The sequence below is a fragment of the Somniosus microcephalus genome, unplaced genomic scaffold (assembly GCF_052327205.1).
Source record: "Somniosus microcephalus isolate GS21.2 unplaced genomic scaffold, FLI_Smic_1.0 unresolved_chr6, whole genome shotgun sequence".
NCBI lineage: Eukaryota > Metazoa > Chordata > Chondrichthyes > Squaliformes > Somniosidae > Somniosus > Somniosus microcephalus.
In genome coordinates this window covers 32859094-32874604 of record NW_028225184.1, presented here as the reverse complement: position 1 = coordinate 32874604, position 15511 = coordinate 32859094, and the positions used below count along the sequence as shown (strand labels likewise).

At 42.0% G+C, this 15511-nt stretch overlaps 1 long non-coding RNA gene across 1 annotated transcript; it reads left to right on the top strand.

Moving 5' to 3' along the window:
- The first annotated feature begins 9196 nt into the window (after positions 1-9196).
- LOC147087177 (uncharacterized) lies at positions 9197-13657 on the top strand. Its single transcript, XR_015075596.1, has 3 exons — positions 9197-9266; positions 11038-11078; positions 12129-13657. It is a non-coding gene; the product is annotated as an uncharacterized LOC147087177 (long non-coding RNA).
- Positions 13658-15511: the final 1854 nt, after the last annotated feature.

The following is a 15511-nucleotide window of genomic DNA, read 5'->3' as shown; positions in this document are numbered from 1 at the left end:
TTAATTATTTGAAATGAGTGACTATCAAAGCCTCGCTGATTTTGGTTGCTCTCTGCCTTCCGTTGGTGGAGGTATCTTACTTGCACTGCTGCCGGTCGCTGTTATGGGAATAATGGAGACTTTTACTCTCTCTGATCTCATCTTCACTTGGGCTAAATTAGCAGCAGTGGGCTTTTCAAAGGAACCTTTTTGTTTTTTCGCTTGTACCCCAGAGTAAAATCTCCGGCCTAAAACCAAACTTTGGAGAGTGAACTGAAGCTGATTTAGGTTCTTTCGCACCGCCATTTGATTTCCTACATTACAACAGCGAAAATACTTTAAAATTACAAAATTGGCTGTAAATTGCTTTGGGACGTTCCAAGATCATGAAAGGCGCTAGAAAAATGCAAGTCTTTTTTTCTTCATAATCGAATCCCCAACTCTCCTTTTGTGGAATCTCTGTATCCGATGTGAAACTGTGCTTCAGCACCGCACAATCATCATTGAGATCCCAACCTTGCACTTTACATGAAAATCCCCAGATGCATTTCTAATTGTACTTTCTATTTATTTCACCACAGCTCCGCTAACTACACCAGTGATAACTCTTGATCAACCGAGTGGGGTGTATGTAGTAGGAGAGACGGTCACCATTTCCTGCACCTTGACTGAAGATTATCGAGATAAATTGTTCTACTTTTACAAAGATAATCAATATCTGCAATCCTATCAAAATATCAGAAAGGACAACATTGGAAAAATCCCAGTTACCAGTAAAGGCCAGGGAGGGCGGTACCAGTGCCACTATAAAACCTCTGTCAAGGGAAGACGGTTAGAATCTCATCGTAGCGAGTCTGTGATGGTCACTGTAGCAGGTGAGTGACAGGGATCAATGGATTTTGTATGATTTTATCAAGGTCTTGGAATTTTTATAAAATCATGCTTTAATCATTGGAACAACATGAATGTTTTAATATTAGGATAGAGGAAGAAACCGAATGGGTTTTGAACCTATTGATCAATTCTCGAAAGGATTCATGTAATTCTGGACCTGTGTTCAATTGATGTGAATCCATTACCGACAAAGGGCATTACTGGAGATAAGGCGATGAAATTCGTCACGGGCGGTAGCTCAAAACGGGCGCTAGCGATTCGGCCGCCCGTTTTCAGCCCTGCCTGATAAAGCTTTCCATTTAATTATGTGTATAAAATCGAATCATAAACACTTTGTTCAAGGATCCGCCTCCAAAAAAATGTCCCACTTCATGTTTAAACTTTAAATTTTATTGCCACAATGAAAGCACAGCGTGTGGGATTTAACTCCACTGAGTGTAGTGTCAGCTCAAGAAGCTTTCCAGATGGGCTGGCCATAACAGATTACAGGTTTCTCTGTCCGAGAACAGAATCTGCGTGCCAAGACTTTCAAAATGATCCTATTATGTGTGATATTTTAATCGAATTACTTTGTTGGTTTCCATATCTCTCTCTTCATTGCATTTCGTCAGCATTTCACTTACACGGGACCTCCACCAGCCAGAAGGACAAGGGCAGCAGGTGCATGGGAACAACATCCACTCCAAATTCACCTTCAAATAAACACAGTGGCTACTAGAGCAGGTCTGAGGCAGGGAATTCTGCGGCGAGTGTCTCACCTCCTGACTCCACAAAGCCTTTCCACCATCTCCATGCACAACTCCAGAGTGTGATTGAATACTCTCCACATCTCTGGGTGAGAGCAGCTGCAAATCAGGAAGCGTGACACAATCCAAGACAACGCAGCTCACTTGATTGGCAAACCATGCAGCACATTAAACATTCACTCTGTCCACCACCGGCGCAAAGTCGCTGCAGTGTTTCCCATCTACAATATGCACTGCAGCAAGTCACCAAGGCTTCTGCGGCTGCTCCTCCCAAACCAGCGTTCTATTCCTCCTAGAAGGACAAGGGCCGCAGGTACATGGGAACATCACCGCCTCAAAGTTCCCCTCCAAGTCACACACCATCCTGACTTGGACATAGATCGCTGTTCCTTCATCGTTGGTACGTCCAACCCTTACAATTCATTACATTGTTGTGCACTTTGACCACACTGGCCTCACTAAGGTTCAATTAGAAGGCCACCCACACCTTCTGGAGGGGAAACTAGGGATTGACAGTAGTTGCTGGACATGCCAGCGACAACCACAATGGTAATTATAAAAATAATTGTGTGCTCGCAAAAACGGCTAAATTATTTCAAAAGTGTGACACTCAAAGCCTCGCTTAGACTGGTTGCTCACTGCCTTCTGTTGGCGGGGGTATCATACTTGCAGTGGTACCAGTCGCTGCTATGGGAATAATGAAGACTTTCACTCTCTCTGATCTCATCTTCACCTTGCTAAAGTAACAGCACTGGGCATTTCAAAGCAACCATTTCCTTGTTCCGCTCGCATCCCCGAGTAAAATCTCTGGCCTGAAACCGGACTTTGGACCGAGAACTTGAGCGGATTTTGGTTCTTTGGCACCACCATTTGATTTCCCACATAACAACAGCGAATACACTTCAAGATTACTAAATTGGCTGTAAACTGCTTTGGGACGTCCCATGGTTATGCATGGCGCTAGAGAAATGCAAGTCAATCTTTTTTTATAATCAATTCCCGAACTCCCCTATTGCGGAATCTCTGTATCCGATGGGAAACTGTGCTTCAACACCGCACAATCATCAATGAGTTCCCAACCTTGCACTGCACGTGGAAATCCGCAGATCCATTTCTAACTGTACTTTATATTTATTTTACCACAGATCCGCTAACTACACCAATGATATCACTTGATCAACCGAGTGGGGTGTATGTAGTAGGAGAGGCGATCACCATTACCTGCAATGTGACCGGAGATTATCGAGGCAAATCGTTCTACTTATACAAAGATAATCAATACCTGCAATCTGATGAAATGGTCAGAAAGGACAACATTTTAACAATCCCGGTTAACAGTACTGACCAAGGAGGGCGGTACCAGTGCAAATATGGGACCTTCGTCAATGGAAGGTGGTTAGAAACTCAGCACAGTGAGTCTGTGATGGTCACTGTAGCAGGTGAGTGACAGGGAGCAGAGGATTTTAGCATTTTTCCAGCACTCTTGGTATGTTTATAGAATCATGCTTCTATCACTGTAACTGAATTAATGGTTTAATATTTGGAGAGAGGAATAAAACAGAATTGGTTTTAAGAACATAAGGATATAAGACACAGGAGCAGGAAAGGCCATTTGGCCCTTCAAGCTTGCTCTGCCATTCAGTAGGATCATTCGCAATCCTCTAGAGCATCTCCACTGTCCTGCACTATCCACATATCCCTTGCTTCCCTTAATATTCAAAAATCTATCTACCTCTGTCTTGAATATACTCAACGACTGAGCCTTCACAGCCCTATGGGGTACTGAATTCCAAAGATTTATCATCCAGTCAGTGTAAAAATTTCTCCTCATCTCATTCCTAAATGGCTGAAACCTTAACCTGAGACTGTGGACCTTGGATCTAGACTCACACTTCTCCAAATTCTGTTCCATTTGCCCTGTCCCTGCCCACTCACTTTGCCTGTCTATATCACCTGGAAGCCTTCTTGCATTCTCCTCACACCTTAAGTTGCACCAGCTCTGTATCATCAGCAAACTTGAATATATTACAATTGGTCCCCTAATCCAAACCATTGATGTAGATTGTGAAAAGCTGAGGCCCAAGCAAAGATCCTTACATAACCCCACTTGTTACAGCATGCCAACCCGAAAATGAATCTTTTATTGCAACTCTCTGTTTTCTGTCCGTTAACCAATCCTCAATACATGCAAGTATATTATCCCCAATCCCATGAGCCCTAATTCTGTTTAGTAACCTCGTGTTTGGCACCTTATCGAATGCCTTCTGAAAATTCAAATACACCACCTCCACTGATTCCCCCTTATCAATTCTGCCATTTACAACTTCAAAAACTCCACCAGATTTGTCATACATGATTTCACTTTCATAAATCCGTGTTGACTCTGTCAATGCTATTTGTATTTTCTGAGTGACCTATTACCATTTCCTCAATAACAGATTCGAACTATTTCCCTACTCCTGATGTCAGGCTAACTGGCCTGTAGTTCCTCGTTTCCTCTCTCCCTCCTTTCATACATAGTGGGGCTAGGTTTTAATCTGATTCCTCAACTCTTGACAGGATTCATGTAACATGCCCTGCAATCACTCGCTGTGCACCTGCTCACCGCAAAGGGCATTACTGGAGATACTGTGACATTCCTCACGGGAATTAGCGTAAAACAGGCGAAAGCGAAACAGCCGCCCGATTCACACCCGACAGATTTCTGATTCCATTGCAGGCAATTGAAATGGAAATCCGGCGATGTGTAAAACGTGCTGATGTTGAGCTATCGCCTGCTTTAGGCTACTGTACAAGACGAATTTATACTCCATTGCGTCTGAATGTTGTGCATTCAATCCCGACGAAAAACATGAGCTCACAGTCCATGGCGACACTTGGAGGGTAACTTTAACCACACCCTCCAGGTGGAAAAGAGGCGGATAGGGATCGACCTTCCATTTTAATCTCCGCCCAATTATACCCTCCATTGACTTAAATGGAATCTAATATCGTGCTAGTTTACCATTGTCCCTGTGACTGAGTACTGAGGGAATGCTGTTTGATGGAGCTGAGAGATTGGATATTTAGCGATGTGAAGACAACACATTCTGACAGGGGGCGGCCGGCTATCTCTTAAAATCACGCAAAATCTGACCCTGATTTCCAATTTTACTCACTAAATGTCTGGAACTACCACAGTGGAATGTTTAACGTCAAATGGCTTCTTCCTGCCAAAGTTTTAACTCCACTGAATGTATGGTCACCTCACGAGGCACCGCCAGTGTGGGTGGCCTTGTCAGATTACAGATTCTCAGTCAGATAACCGAAACAGCGGAATGAGATTTACAAAAACATCCTGATACGCAAAATATTTTAACTTAAGTACATTTAAGGTTTCATATCACTCAATGGATTTCGTCTGCACCTCGAAATCCCTCGACTTCCATCATAAAAAAGGACGATGGCAGTCGTAGCATCTGAACAGCATAATCTCCTAGTTCCACCTCCAAGTCACACACCATCCTGACTTGGAAATATATTTGGCGTTCCTTCATCGTCGCTCGCTCAAAATCTTGGAAGTCCATACCGAACAGCATTGTGGGAGCATAAATGGGTTAAAGAAGAAGACTGACCATCATCTTCTCAAGGGCTACTGGGTTCGGGCACTAAATGCCAGCCTTGCCAGCGAAGCCCACATCCTACAGCCGAGCAACTCTGCACTGCCTGATGTGAAATGTAAATCCACACAGTTTATGGGAGTTGTTCACTCTTTTTATTCAGGTTATGGCTCGACTAAGTTAGCAGAAATGTGAATTTCAAAGGAAAATATCTTCTCCTGGTATCAAAGATGGTAATTTCAGCGATAAGCCCAGATTTTGGAACAAGATCCCCAACTGATTTATTTTCTTTTTGAAACCATCAGTTCCCTTTTTGTCGAATCTCAATTGCTGATACGAACATTTCAATTAAACACGTCACAATCGTTATTGAGTTACCAGCCTTTCATGGCACAAGAACATGCAGAAATCCATTTCTGTTGTTCTTTACATTCATTTACCACATAGTTAGTCTGCATCAGTTGTTCTGTTTAAGGATTAAAACTGGCATGTAAATGACATCAATATGTTAAAATTCTTATTGGATGTTGACTCATAGGCTGCCCACTTTACACCCCGTCATACAGGACTGAACAGGTGGGCGATGTGACATTGCCCACTTTTACGCCAGTGCCCGAATACCCTTTGACTCTTATTCCATTAAGTGTTTGCTACTTACTGCGTGACTGATGGCAGAACTAAAGCGCTAACCATTGGATGGTTTTACTTCTCCAACTCCGATTAAAAGTTTGATTCACTCGCTTTCTCCTGTAGTTCCTCATCGATTCTATAATAGTGCAAGATTAACCCTAGGGAAGCTGAGAAAAAAAAATATTCACGTTACCGACTTTAACAAAAGGTCATTTTAACCTGGTAAGCAATAAGCAAAACAAACAATCTGCTGTTTGAAATATACAACAGTTCAGTCGGCGTCTGTGGAGAGAGCAGGATGTTGTGACAAAGGTCCGCACCTAAAAAATTAGCTCAACTCATTCTCTCCTCGCATGCGCAGTTTTGACCCAATGACCAGAATGAAACTTACAGAATGAAACTGACTAATTTACGCGCAATCTGTTATATTTTTGCCGCCAGCTGGGAACAGTCGCTTTGTCCCAGAACACGGTTAATATCCAATGAAAGAATCAAAGAATGAACGAGGCAACTAATCAATCGAACAATGAGAATCAGCTTCGTGCTGCGTCATGTTCTCCCAATGCATTGTGACGTCAACTGCATGCCAAACCCCCGCCGACTTTATTACTGATTCGCTGATATTGCAGCACTGATTTAATGCGGGTCATTTATTATAAAAAACAGAGGAGGAGAGAACGACTTTGAACATCTGAGGCACGTTTTCGAAACAGTGAAAATCCAAGGAACCGCTAACATTAAGTATCGCGAGTGTTGGAAATGCTATGCCATTTTATGTGAAGAGACAAGGGAATCTGAGGTCGTTCTCCTTAGAGCAGAGAATGTTAAGGGGAGATGTAATAGAATGGTTCAAAATTATGAGGGTTTACGATAGAGCAGATAAGGAGAAACTGATTCTACTGGCAGTAGGGTCGATAACCACAGGGCACAGATGAAAGATCACTGGCAAAACACAGAGGTGAGATAAAATTATTAAATAAACAATCGAGTTGTTGTAATCTGGAATGCACTGCCTGAAAGTGAGGTGGAAGCAGATTAAATAGTAACATTCCAAAGGGAATCGGATATATACTTGAAAGTGAGAACAAAATGCAGGGCTGTGGGGAATGAGCAGAGGTGTGATACTATTTGTATAGCTCTTTCACAGGCACGATGGGCCAAATGGACTCATTCTTTTCTGTGCAATTCTATGATATTATATCAACCTTTTAATTTCTTATGTATTTTTTCTGCTTTGGAATTCACTCCGGATCCACTGCCTATCGGTGGCTTCTGTTAAGCTGCAGATTATCTATTTTTTGTAGAAACTGTTGTTTAACTTGTTTACGCTGTGTCCCTTTACCTCACTTAGATAAATCCTTTGCGCTGGAGGCTGGTGTTGGCTCTGCTGTGGGCCTGATTCTCATCTTTGTTCTGTTGGGTGTGTGCTTCTGGAAGAAAGGTGGGTTAATCAACATGCATTATCCGTTCATTACAGACACGCAGACCATGCTTACTGCCGCCTCTCCATGAACACAGTACTGACAACCTCCTCCAACCATCTCCCACTTCTCCCATAAGCTCGGACTGTAAATATTTGGAAATCGTAGACTGACAGGCGAAATAGCGAGGGTCGAAGCAGAAAGGGTCCTGGGTAGAAATGCGTCTTTGGTGGAAGCACATAACGGGAGTATTTTAAATAGCCGCCTGTTATTTGCTCCATCCGATATTTAGTATCATTGTTTTCAATAGAATATAGATTTTAACGTAGAATGGGCAGCTCAACGCTACTGCTAATTTTGAGCAACTGCATTACTGGGGTACAAATGTGTCTTACTTGATCGTGCAAGATGGATGATATCGCATTTGCCACCTATGGTATTCCCCATGTATGGAACTGAATGTCCTGTGGGGTGTAGAACATGCAGAGTGAGCGATACCGCCCATTTTCCTTTACCAGTTAAGTGGAATTCCAACCCACAGTGTCACATTGTAACGAATGAATCGAAAAACTCGGTATTCTTAGTCTGGAAGGAGACGGCTGAGAGGTGATGTTGTGGAGGTGGTTAGGGTAGTACATGAGTATGGAGGAGGAAAATCTGCAACACAGCATGGAATGAAATTATAGTTTAGCGGAGCAGGAGATGGGCGCTGTGTACAATGGAAATCCTGCCTGAATTCGACCGTTTCCCACCGGTGGGTTAATTTAAAAGTACCCCCTTTGGGTTCCTTCATAAAACATTGGGTGGTTGTGTCGGGACAGTTATGGTGCTGGGGCACAGGTTTCTGTGTCCAAAAGACCTTTTCAGCTCATTGACTCTACTCTTATTCCTATTTTGTAAACCATTATTTGGCTCAGATTTCTAACACTTACATTTTCTTCTCAGGGAAGTGGAGAAGCAGCAGAGAAATGAGGTGAGATCATTGACTGTTGAATTGTCAATTACAACCACACCTGGCCAAGATAAAACTCAGATGCAGATGTTCAGGAATAATTGTACCCTGTATACTTCACTTCCTTTTCATATTAGAAAGAAACTCCCCCACTCACACTCACGCACACACTCCAACACGCAATTAGACGTATATACATACATACACTCACAAATTCATATACATATACACAGACTGGTATACATAATCACATATATTCACACACAAGGACACATATATTTTCTCATACGTTCAGTGAAAGACACAGATATACGCTCATAATAAAGCATACACTCAAACTCAAACACACACGTATTAAAACACACATACACACACTCAAACACACAATCATAATAAAACACACACACACTCAAACACACACACAATCACACAAACTCAACCATATTCAAACACTAATCCAGGCAGTTTTCACTTACTTCAGTAATTTTGTTTGCATCTGCACTACATCCCTTTAAATGTGTTTTTGTTCGTTATCTCATTAAACTATAGCCTTTCTCATCTGGGAATCCCATATTAACAACAGCTCAATGAGAGATGAAATCCCTCTTTGTGCTCACTGAATCGATATCGCGAATCGGTTTGTGATGATTTCATCAAATTCTTATTTTTAGCCCAATGGAAATTCTGCTCGCCAAAAAGATTGTCCAACGGGAGGAAATATTCACAAACTATGTAATGGTGCCGCTCCACATGGTGAGAGCAGGAGATAGGTCCTCATTAATCACCCTAGACGTCAAACTAATCATTAGTTCCAGGGTAACAAGGAATAACCTGGCCTGGGAACAGTTGGATAAACACATGTTCCAGGACGTGGGCAGAGAGATACTTCTACATATAACATGGGATCCATGTCTGAAATCCAATCATTACCTGTATCAAGAATTTAATGATCTGTGCCATCGAAAATAAAATGATTAATTGACGATATATGTTGTTTTAAGGAACACAGCGCCTCCTGGTGACCAAAGCAGTGAGACCCTAACATGTAAGTTCAGTTTTGTATTCGTACATCCAAAATTCTCCTTTGCATTTAGCTTTTCTTGCAGTTAACGAAAAGGAATGAACACAATATTATTGTTACATTTCTAGTAACCGTTTGTAGACATTTTATTGTATTAGCAAACCAACTGTGAATCACATATACTGTCAATCATTCTGAATCATTTAGTGAATCTGACCAAGAATCAAAATAAACTCTGAATATATATTTTCATCATTCAATGAAAGTGATTTTTCAGACAGGGAGTGATGAGGGAGTGTAGTCAACAGATGCAGAGAGGATAGTCGGAAAGAGGTCGCTGGACCCGGCACATAGATGTAAAACAAACCCCTTTTTTATTCTGACCCACTGTGCTAATTTGTTTCTAATAGGAAATCTGATCATGCATTGTTTTAAATATTTATATATTTACAGTACAGTAGTGTAATAGATGGCAATTGCTGAAGCAAGTGGAGTCGGTAATAGCATCACAGGTTTTTGCAAACATGCTGAGAAGCTGCACCACGCCACCACTGGTGGATAGATGTAATTACAGTATGCCAAATTTCTGTCGCAGATTTTGATTCTACAAGTGAATCAAGCAGAGGAATTTATCATGAGCAATGTGAAGCAACTAATTACAATCGGAAGTGCGATTTATAAAGAGCACAAAAGATTTGTATGGTATTGCTCATCGAATTCGCAGTGCAATAGGCATGTGGAGTCCGGGCTAAGTAGAGTCTTCAAGTGCAGCATTGCAGGGTCATCTTCTTAGGGTGTCAGTCGGAACCGAGGATGACTTGCTTCCACACTAAAAATTAGTTCTCAGGTGACTACACGCTCTGTCAAAGGTGGGGCAGACGGTGGTTGAAGGGGTGGGTTGGTGGGCTGCATGGGTTGACGTGCGCTCCTTCCACTTTTTGCTCTTGTAGGGTAGTGGATTACTGGACCGGCGTACACAGATGTAATTAAATTCCAATGTTGGCCGTCTTTCCCTTTTGTACAATACTTCACGTTTTATTGTTATTTAATGTTAAATAGCAAAACCCTTTCAAAGATGTGAAGCTAACACATTGGGTTAGGAGGAGCATCGAACTTCTTCTCCAGTAACGTTTAATGCGTTGTAGTGCCACCCGTGGTTAGATGGTGTAACAACAGTGTGAGACATTTACATATGAAGTTTCCAGAATAAAGGATCACATAGGTTATTATAATGAGAAAATTTTGAACAAAAAGGATGACAACATTTTAACAACAGCAGGTAAGATTTTGTAGAGAGGTAGCAACATGCCTGTATGATGTAAATATTTCGGAATCAAGTGTTTCCTTATTCAAATAGCTAAAGTTATTATCATGGATAAAAATGCATTAATATTCAACAATCGAGAGTTTAGCACTCATTGAGATCACAGGACAATTCTAGATTAGGCAAGCTATCGCTGCATCAGCGATACTCCGAGAAACATCAAGTCATACGGTGAAAATCTACTGCCCATGTCGAGAGAAACCTCAGCCAACCCATCCACTTCCTGGAGAAACCGAGGAATTGAGAAGGGAAGCTCAGCATAGGAGGTGCATTCACTTCCTAGTGGATAGTCAAATACCCATTGGTAGTTGTCAATGGCCAGCTAGTTCCCACTATTGAGTGTGGAGATGGTGTCCCATCCATATGATGATAAACAAAACCTCCATAGGAATAAAACTCTTTAATAAAAGAGGGAAATGCTCTAAGTATTTAAACATCAATCCATTTGTTATTGTGTTTTGTTTTGTTTAGATGCTGTTCTTAACCTGCAAACATTGCCGAGAGTAAACGCTGTAAGTTAAAAATGCACTGGGATTTTATTTTTCCATTGATGTGGACTTTTATCTCGCTCATTCCATCTCCTGGAACGATGTGTCCAAATATTTGTTGCCTTCAGAGTTCTTCTTCTTTTGAAATATCACAATTGCCTTGTCCAGTAATTAATATACATGAGGACAAAAATGTTTTTGATCACACTTCAATATATCTTTAAACGGCGACAGAATGATGTCCAATGCAGAATAATGAAAGGATCTCTATTTTTCTAAGCGGATTGAACAAATGTATTTGCAATAGAACAATAATATTTGAGGGTTGAGGTGTAGATTTGGGCCCGCTATAGGAACTGAAGGGAAATTACAGAGTTCAATTACCACGAATGCAGCTGCAAACACACTCCTGTACAAGCGAATCTAGGCAGTGTACAGCATTTACAGTTTAACAATTGGTTAATGTCTGGAATATGCAGAGCATTTTGACATAAACAAGACCATTTTCTATTTCACCCACTGAACCAACATGCGGTTTCCACGTCTTACACACAACATCCTAGTATCCCACCTGGAAAGTTAAGTTGTCCCTTCATTTTCCGATGCTGTCAGAGATAGGCGCTGGAACTTTTGGCTTAGAGTGGGCCTAAAACAGTGATCTGGATTCAGCCGCCCATTTTACACCTTACTGATGTCCCTTTCCATCGATGTCAAAGTGATCGGTGGCCGAACCCTTATCGTCCCTTCAGCACCTCTGATCAAGTAGAAAATTCCTCCCGCTCTCTGTTTCCATCATGTCCTGTTGCCCTGCTGCTGCTCGAGTGTCCCTTCTTGTTTTAAACAAACAGCATTACCTGAGGTGAAAACTTCATCTGCAAATGTAACCGTTAGCAGACAGTTAATACCCTTTAGAGCAGTGCAATATTCCCCGTTTAATACTGCTCACTCCAACAACGCTGCTTTTGACATTTTTCGGCTTCTGCCTTGGAGCATCAGCTGATAGAATTTCGCTGAACTGTTACCAGAGTGTAGTTGTTCGATTGCATTTCTGACCATTTGCACCATTCCTTTCAGAGTCAGCGAGACACCGTCCAAAACCTCGGTGAGGACTCCGTCCTCTATGCAGCAGTGAAACTCTAGAAGACCAGGCACATCCATCTCAACAGTACCGGACAATGCCATGGTCATCAGCATTTCACCCATTAAAATATTATTCAGCGAGACTTTGTGTTTGCAAGAAGCCATCTATGGAAATGTAATCTGTGAGAAATGTCTGACCCCAGTCCAGGTATTTAGTTTAGTTTGTGCGTAATTTAAACAAACATTTAAAACATGGTAACCAGGAGCCGGCCATTCAGCCCCTCGAGCCTTCTCTATGGAATGAGATCATGGTTGGTCTGAACCTCAACTCGGTTTACCCGGATTGTGCCTAATCATTTGATACGCTGACCTAACAAAACTTTTCAATCCCTCTCTCGAAATCTCCTATTGTCCCCCAGCACAGAGCCTTTCTGCGGGTAAACTTCTAAATTTCTGCAAAACTTCGCGTGAAGATGTGCTTCCTGAATTTGCTTCTGAGCGGCCTACCTCTAATTTTATAATTACCTTGTTATAGATTTCATTACCAGAAGAAATAGATTACCTATAGCCAACCTATCAGATAGTGTAAACATTTTAAGAACCTTGATTAATTTACACAATAATCTCCTGTACTCAAGGGGAAACAATCCAAGTCAATGCAACCTATCCTCAGAATGTAACTCTCTAAGCCCCGGTAACATTCTGGTGAATCTGCGCTGCACCCCTTCCAAGGCCAAAAGATCCTTCCTGAAGAGCGATGCCCAGAAATGACCGCAGTATTCCAGACCGGGTCTGACCAAGGATTTGTACAACTCAAGTTTAAATTCCATCCTTTTTGCCATGTTCCTTGAGATAATTGTGACTGAATCACTGTTTCTGTGTAGCCGGGCACAAAATGCAAACTTGGCCCCCAGTCCATGAATTTGAATAATCGATTAACCACCGGATTGGGGGCTATCAATTTCGCCAATACTCTCGGCACCACCTTGCAGCAGGAGGGTAGAAGCGGTGTTTTAGTAAAGTAAAACTTCTTACTAAGCTTGCACATTACAGAACGGACCTCACTTTGGGGAAATTAGAATAGATCAGGAAACTTCATGAACATCTTTGCCCTCTCCGCTACTGCTGGAGTTTCCTCCAGGAAGTCAATTCTGCTCTAAATAATTTGGTGTAAAATATGTTTTTGCTTTTACTGCCTGGGTGCTAAGTTTCACCATAGCAGAGCGCCGAATGTTAAATCTGGCGCAGAGTATCGCGCGCACCTTGAGGAATGGGATTGACTTTCCTTTCACTGATAAAAACGGGGTTTATTATGTTAAAACTGTGCGATTCCCCTCTGCCCTGCCAGAGTTTCCTCTCTGCGCTCTGCCCGGGTGATGCTTTGTTGCAGGAAATAATTATAACTGTTAATGGCATGGAAGATGATTTAATAGCTTTATAATAGCATATGCATTTGAGCGTACAGCAATGTCATGTGTTCAATATCTGAATAAAGGCATTACAATTTCGCAGAAGTCTAATTACACAGTAGTGGTGTTTGTTTATTTACTACAAGGTCCCATGAGGTTTGAAAGTCCAATAAAAACAATTTGCATTTATATCCTTTCCTTAAACGGTCCAAGGTGTTTCACAGGAAGGTAATCAGAAAAAAATTGAGATCGAGGTATCTGAGAAGATATATATTCCTTGGCTCACCTAGAGTGCAAAAATCAATCTGTCTCAGCCTTGAATATGCTCAACGAATCAGCATCCACAGCCCTCTGGGGTAGAGAAGTCCAATGATTCATAACCCTCTGAATGAAGTTATTCCTCCTGATCTCAGGAATGAATCTATTGAACCTTCGTTGCACCACTCCTAAGGCATGTATATCCTTGCTCCGATAAGGAGATAAAAATGGCTGAGACGTTAAACCGAGTCCACGCTTACTTTCTCAAGTAGACATAAAGTATCCAATGGCACTATTCGATAATGCGCAGGGGAGTTCTCCCCTGTGTTCTGGACAATGTTTGTCTCTCAACCAACATCACCAAAACAAATCATCTCCACCTCATAACAATAGAAAATGCTGGAAAAACTCAGCAGTTCAGGCAGCATCCGTGGAGAGAAATTTGAGTTGACGTTTCGGGTCGGAACCATTTTTCAAAATTGGAAAGAAAATAAAATCGATCGAAGGCAGGACTGCGATCGACAAAAGAAGTAAAAGAGACAATAAAAGGTATTCGAAAGCAAACGAGATGGTTATAGGCCGGTGGAGACAAAAGACAGCTGAGATTAGGTGTGAAGTGAACTAGCAGGCAAGAGACAGCTGCCAGGTGAGAGGGAGAAACAGAAGCAAATGCGGGTGGGAAGGAAGACCCAAAACAAACGGGTGGAAAAAATTATAAGTAAAAAAGTAATAGGGGACGAGGTTATGATCTGAAATTGTTGAACTCGATATTGAGTCCGGAAGGCTGCAAAGTGCCTAATCGGAAGATGAGGTACTGTTCCTCGCATTGCACTTCGTGGGACATTGCTGTGCACAAATTGGATGCCGCATTTCTGACATTGCAACAGTGATTGTTCCTCAAACGTACTTCATTTGCTCTACAGTGTTTCCTGAGTTCGTGAAATGGAAGACTTTATTTTTTCTTTCGACTTTAACAGGGTGGAAATACCTTGCCCTTATTAAAGCCCCCACAAAACATACTTTCCGCCCTCTTTCACGTCCACACATCTCCACTAACGGGTGGGTAAACCTATATCGCTCATGATACACTAGCTCCCAAAGATAAAATTACAAACGTTGTGTGGACCAGCGGTCAGCGCTTTGTAAAAGTGAGAACTGAAGATTGGGCTGAAATCTGAACTGTGATTCAGAAAGTGGGAGGACCAATCATCGGCAGCCAATAAGGAACAAGAGGGGCTGCTCGCTCACCGTGGACACCATCACATATTCAGGCACTACCCATTGAACTGAGCTGTTTCTGAGAGCCTGAGATTAACTCCTGCTCCGATATAATTAAATGTTTGGAGGTAATGAGTCTGCGGGAGAGGCGCTCAAAGAAGCAAACAGCAGCCCTTGGACAGCAGCGCTCCTCTCTCTGTCCAAGGTTTGCGTGCTTAGCTGTCAGTGTGGATGTAGCTCAGTGGTAGAGCGCATGCTTTGAATGTATCAAGGTCACGTGTTAGAATTTTTAGTCTCTCCAAGCACATTATGACTGTAATTATGAAAATATAATCTCTATTTTCTCTGACAGAGAGCCAGCTGCCCAGCGATACTGATGGCTCACAGCTTTTAAATACTTTTCTGTTCTCAAGATTTCTGCTCCTCTTTGAATATTTCAAAAACAGGTCTGTGGCATAAATGCAATGACCAAGGTTTAGTTTCCAAGCTGAC